Source organism: Carlito syrichta, unplaced genomic scaffold (assembly GCF_000164805.1).
Source record: "Carlito syrichta isolate Samal-C Ts95f unplaced genomic scaffold, Tarsius_syrichta-2.0.1 Scaffold13265, whole genome shotgun sequence".
Lineage (NCBI taxonomy): Eukaryota > Metazoa > Chordata > Mammalia > Primates > Tarsiidae > Carlito > Carlito syrichta.
The window spans coordinates 1-6,764 of NW_006957361.1; the positions used below are offsets into that span (position 1 = coordinate 1).

Here is a 6,764-nt window from a genome sequence, read left to right on the forward strand (position 1 = left end):
GGCATGGTCACGGCCACCCCAGTGCCGACTACTGGGCTCAGGCGATCGGTCCGCTCAGTCTTGCAAGTAGCCGGAACCACAGGCACTTGCTACAGCGCCCAGCTAATTTTTTTTGACTTATTGTCTCTACAGCCTGGTAGAGACAATGTGGTCTGGCCAAGTTGCCGAGGCTGTTCTCGAACGCGTGGGCTCGGGCAATCCCCTCACCTCGGCCTCCCAAAGTGCTGGGCTTACAGACTTGAGCCACCATGCCCGGCAATTCTAGTTATCTTGTTTGTCAAGAAGTTTCATTTTTATGTCCAGGAATCCTTCATCCAAGAATGTGGTCGTACTGGCGGGGAAGCCTCATCACTTACTGGATTAATTCTTGGCTATAACTCCTTTCAGACTGCGAGCTCTCTCCTCTAGCCAACATGAAGTAATTCTGGAGAACCCTTTCTTAAGCAGCTCCACTAAGAACTCTGTGTCCATTTTTTAGAAATGTGAGTCCAGCAGTCACATGGAAGGTGGAACTAGCAGACGTATTTGGAGGGATCCTGTCTTGCAGGACCAGGGCAGCCCACCTTCCCACTGTGAAATTAGCTTATATGGTCACTCGAACTTTCCAACTTCCCTATTCAGAATGTGCCCGTACCTCTGCAAGGGTATTTCCCATTCGTGTTCAATGCATTCCCCACCCCAATCTACCTTTCTTCCTGCAGCTCTTTCTTTAGGCATTTCTGTAGAGGAGCAAGGAGCGGAAGTGTGGGATGGGTGGCAATCTCTTACCGCAAGGATCCTCAAACCCGGGCCGCAGACCTGCATGGGTCCGTGGCCTGTTAGGAACTGGGCCGCACAGGAGGTGAGTGAGCGACGGGCCGAGGGAAACTCCGCCTCCTGTCAGATCAGCACCATTGGATGCCCAAAGGAGCACGAACCCTACTGTGAACTGCACATGAGAGGGATCTAGGTTGCGTGATCCTTACGAGAGCCTAGCACTTGATGATCTGAGTCGGAGCTGAGGCGGTGATTAGCAGTGAGGTTAGACTGCACATCCCCCCGGAGGTCCGTGTTCCATGAAACCCATCCCTGACGCCAAAAGGTTGGGGACCACTGTACTATGGCAAAAGAAAAGGGCCATTTCTGACAAGACGTCTTCAGCAAGGGATGTCCACCAGATTTGGGAAGACCTGGCGCTGTCATTTCATCACATCTGGAGCATCTTGTTCTGCCACAGGATCAGTAGCTGGCTCTTGAAAGCATTCTACTGGAACAAGCATATCTCAGGATTGCAAGGACCTCAGTGTGGGATGCTGCTGCGCTTTGGTGTGATCGTCAACGATGTGGATCCAAGTTTGAGCAGGGGTTATTACTGGAGGTGTATGTAGTGGCACTTAGGAGCCTTCTATAGAAAAGGCCTACTTCGTCTATGAAGTGGATGAAGGATTGCCTTAATTTTGGCTGTTTCTGCCTATTTGTCATACATATTCCTGAGGAAAAAAACGTTTAAAAAATCGTTGGAAAATGCCGGGTTACATTTTACAACTTATGTACAGTTTGTTGTGTTTGCACCTATGTTAAGCATTTTGGCAAGGCATTTTAAATTCTTTGGTTTTATTTTGGCCCTTCTCCATTCAGTGATTTGTATTTTAGATATTTAGCCAATTTTGTACTTTGCTATTGACTATTCCTTTTATTTTTAAAAACAATTCTATTCCAAATGATTACATTGCATAGCACAAATGTTTTTGTATTTTCTCTTAGAATTAAGGTGTTACCCCCTCATGTGGGCAGGATCTGTTTCCTTGTGTGAGGGGCAGGTGTGAGGGCTTTGTCCTGGACCAAAATGGCTTCCTTGTCTACTCTGGGAATGTTAGATATTGTTGTGAGAGTATACTTAGTCACATGTAATTGCGGTGATTAGACTACCTATAACCCTACCTATAACTTAGGGCAATTTCTAAGGGCCTACGCAAATTCTCATGACCTTCCCAACCTGAAAGAATGGCTTTTTAACACCCATCAGGAAAATTTTACCCACAGCAAGTTGTGGGTGAGGCATGTGGATTTGACTAATGATTTCAAAGAAATACTAGCGGGTTGACTCCCACAGATTTTCAGAGCAGACACCGCTTTAAACATACTTCTTCTCTCGAGATATTTTTGAGCTTCCAGCCATCAGATCTTTCCTTTCCAGTTACCCTTTCAGTAAACTTCCTCTAAACTCAACAGCTTGTACCTTCTCCCCCGAAATCTTCCCACCAGCCATTTAGCACTTTCCATTTAGAAACATTCAGTACTAATCTAGTTTCTACCACGATTATTTTATATGCTACAAGGTACTTAGTGCATTAGTCACAAGTTCAGTGGTTATGCCTTGGCACTGCTGAAGTAAGCCAGATAGCCTTGAGAAGGTGAGGTCTGGTATTGTTCTGACGTGTTGCGTGAGGGTCAAAAATGAAGGTCCCAGCCAATGCCGGGATGACCTGAGGTATGTGTACGGTAATGAGGGTCCTGCTATGGGAAAGACCTACCTTCTATGTGGAATTAAGAGGTTGCCTTGTTCTCAGTTGTTCTTACTTGTTTATCTTTAGAGAAAAGGTGGCAGTCCTGCCTTCCTCAAGCTAGGAAGACCACGAGTAAAAACCATTAAATTGACTAGGTTTGGGAAGACGTGACATTGTCATTTCATCACATCTGGATCATCTTGTCCTGCCACAGGATCAGTAGGTGGCTTTTGAAAGCATTCTACTGGACAAAACACATCTAAGGATTGCAAGCACCTCGATGCTGCTGTGCTTTGGTGTGATCATCAGTGATGTGGGTCCAGGTTTGAGCAGGGGTTATTGGAGGTGCATGAAGTGGCACTAGGGGCCCTGCTATAGAAAAAGCCTACTTTATATAAGAAGGGGATGAAGGATTGCCTTGATTTTACTTGTTTCTGCCTATTTGTCATGCTTATTGCTGAAAATTTCATGAAAACAACCAATAAGCAATATACAGTTGTTTTTAGTCTTGCAATTGTAAGTGCTTAATAGTTTTGTATTCTGTGATATTGTCTCCAACTATTCCCATATAGCTTCTTTTTTCCCAACATTTTTAAACACAGAAATTATCTGTGACTTCCAGCTCTCACTGCTTCTCCCCTAGACTCCTTGGTAGTCTGTTATTTGGGGATCCCTACTGCTGTCCTTTCGCCTCCTCCAAGCTCTCCAAGTCCCCATCATGTGTGAGTGCATCTCCATCCATGTTGGTCAGGCTGCTTCCCAGACTGGCAATGCCTACTGGGAGCTCTACTGCCTGGAACACAACATCCAGCCCGATGGCCAACTACCAAGCGACAAGACCACTGGGGGAGGAGATGACTCCTTCAACATCTTCTTCAGTGAGATGGGCACTGGCAGGCATGTGCCCAGGGCAGCGCTGGCGGACCTGGAACCCATGGCCATTGATGATGTTCGCACTGGCATCTACTGCCAGCTCTTCCACCCTGAGCAGCTCATCACAGGCAAGGAAGTTGCTGCCAACAACTATGCCCGAGAGCACTATACCACTGGCAAGGAGGTCGTTGACCTCGTCTTGGACCGAATTTGCAAGTTGGCTGACCAGTGCACAGGTCTTCAGAGATTCTTGGCTTTCCACAGCTTTGGTGGGAGAATTGGTTCTGGGTTACCCCCCTGCTGATGGAACGTCTCTGAGGATTATGACAAGAAGTCCAGGTTGGAGTTCTCCATTTATCCAGCCCCCCGGGATTCCACAGCTGTAGTTGAGCCCTACTACTCCATCCTCACCATCCTGGATCCCTCTGATTGTGCCTTCATGGTAGACAATGAGGCCATCCATGACATCTGTCATAGAAACCTCACTATTGAGCACCCAACCTACACTAACCTTAACCGCCTTATTAGCCAGATTATGTCCTCCAGCATTGCTTCCCTCAGGTTTGATGGTGCCCTGCATGTTGAGCTGACCAACCTCATGCCCTGTCTTCGCATTCACTTCCCTCTGCCCACATATGCCCCCATCATCTCCACGGAGAAAACCTACCATGACCAGCTTACCGTAGCAGAGACCACCAACGCTTGCTTTGAGGCAGCCAACCAGATGGTGAAATGTGACCCTCACCCTAGTCAATGCATGGCTTGCTGTCTGTTGTACCATGGTGACTTGGGTCCCAAAGATGGCAATACTGCCATTGCCACCATCAAGACCAAACATACCACCCAGTTTGTGGGTTGTTGGTTCCCACTGGCTTCAAAGTTGGCATTAATTACCAGCCTCCCACTGTGGCACCCGGTGGAGACCTGGCCTAGGTGCAGAGATCTGTGTGCATGCTGGGAGACACCACAGCTGTTGCTGAGGCTTGGGCTCGCCTGGACCACAAGTGTGACCTGATGGATGCCAAGCATGGCTTTCTTCATGGGTAGGTGAGCAAGGGGATGGAGGAAGGGGGATTTTCTGAGGCCCCTGAGGACATGGCAGCCCTTGAGGATTATTATGAGGACGTTGGAGCAGATAATGCTGAGGGAAAGGATGAGGGTGAAGAGTATTCAACTGTCTGCTACAATTTTGCACCCCATTATCTTTACTGTTTCATTTCTGTTCTGCAAAACAGTCCGTGGTGGCCCTAACCTGTCAATAAAGTGTTTCCATTAAAAAAATGATCTGAGAATCCCACTTTTGGAAAGATGAAGTAGACACAAATTTCCTTATTCTTCATGCTTAGTACAACTACAACACCAGGTATCATGTACAAAACAAACATAAGACTCTGAAAGGTAGAGAGAAGAAGGAAGACTGGCTATGGACCTCAGATCCTGAGGAGCAATAAGATGAAAAGTTCCAGTAGATTTTTTTTTTTTTTGGTCTGATGTATCCCAGATTGAGTACTGGGAAAGTAGACACGCTAGAAAAGCCAAACTATGCACACAAAAGACTCCCGAAAAACCTGCTGACTCTAGCCAAGGGACCTGGAAAGGGGCAACCTAATGTATCAAAAATTATGCAGACAGTAATTGTTCTTCTCAAGCCAAACATCACAGAGATCCCATTTGAACCAGCAAAAGCAAAGCATAAGCCTAGATTTCCATCTCATAAGGCATGAACAGGTGTTAGGCTCCCTCCCCACAACCAGAGTGATGTCAGGGAAGTCAGAGTAGGGATCCAAGACTTTCATCCCCACAGAGTAATAACAGATTCCTCCACCCCCTTGGTGTCATTAAAGACCACATGGGGAGTCTGGATTTCCACTCCCACTCAGCAATACTAAGGTACTCCTCTCCCTCCCCACTTGTATCATGCTTCAGCAGATCTAATGGAGAGTTGGAACTATCACAATCAGCACGCAGTAGCAAAGTCACACACCTCCTTGGGGGTGTAGCGGAAGTGAGAGGGTGAATGGTAATGAAGCACTCCTACAGCTTCCAGAAATTGAACTATCGATGGAGTCTTAGTGAGGAGACCCCACTACGTGTCAATGGAAGCTAAGTAGGAAACCTGGGTATGCCCCTTCCCAAGATTTCCATGCCCTGATTATCCAAAGAAATTAAACATTAATCCAAGTACATTTCCAGCTTTGTTTTATCTCATTTTCTTTCATAACATTATCTTCTAATGTATTCTAATTATGGAAAAGCCTTTCCAATGGAGTCCACTTGCTATTATTTTACACACAGTTTTACCAAGCTTGTTCATACCATTTCTAAGCCTATCCATAGTAACATCAAGTCAATACAAAGGATGTGTGAAATTTTAGAGGCACCAAAGTCATCAGCATTAAGAAGGGCAGCAAAACAGCACAAAAGGATACTGAACCAAAAAGATGGTGTGCATAGTTAAAGAGATACAGCAGCCTGAGACCGTTTGTGAAAGAGCATATTGCCACTACACTTCCTTTCAATCGTAAGGTATTCTGACAGAGAGGCTGTCTAGAGAACAGCAATGGCCCCTAAATAGTTATTACAAAATTCATGTTTTATTTCATTACGTATAAGTGAGCGGATGGTGCAAGTAGCTATAACACATGTGGGGATTTGAGTTTTGTAAAGCTAAACAAGTCAGATTATAAGATTAATGACCAGGAAATACACACTTCTTTTTTGGTCCTTTTAAGTGTCAAAAACTGTATAAAGTACGGGATGAAATGTGATATTTCAATGGACATATAAATTGTGAAATAATTAAATTTGAGTTAATTAGCACAGCTCTCACCTCACATACTTACCTTTTTGTAGCTGGGACATTTAAAATCCACTCTTAGCAATTTTCAAGGATGTATTATTATCAGCTATGGTCTCCATGTTGTACAATACATATGCTGAACTTATTCTTTCAGTCTAACTGAAAATTTGTAACATTTGATCAATGCCTTCCCAATTCCTTTCACCTCCCAGTCCCTGGAAAACATCATTCTGTGCTCTAACTCTATAAGATCAAATGTTTAGATTCCTTACATAAGTGATATCATGCAGTGTTTGTCTTTCTGTGTCTGGCCTATCTTACCTAGCATAATGTCCTCCATGTTTATATATACATTTGCAAATGACAGGATTTTCTTCTTTCGCAAGATTGAACTGTATATCATTTTGTATATATGCCACATTTTCTTTATTGCTTCATCCACCGAAAGAGACCTAGATTGACTGCATATCTTGGCTACTAGGAATACTGCTGCAATGAACACGGTAGTGCAGATACCCCTTTGACATTTTATTTCCTTTATGTATATACCCAGAAGTGGGATTGCTAGATCACATGATAGCTCTATTTTTACTTTCGTGAGGAAC

The 6,764-nt window shown here is 44.8% G+C and overlaps 1 pseudogene; it reads left to right on the forward strand.

Annotated features, from left to right (window-relative positions):
* Positions 1 to 3,204: 3,204 nt before the first annotated feature.
* LOC103259479 lies at positions 3,205 to 4,610 on the forward strand (annotated as a pseudogene).
* Positions 4,611 to 6,764: the final 2,154 nt, after the last annotated feature.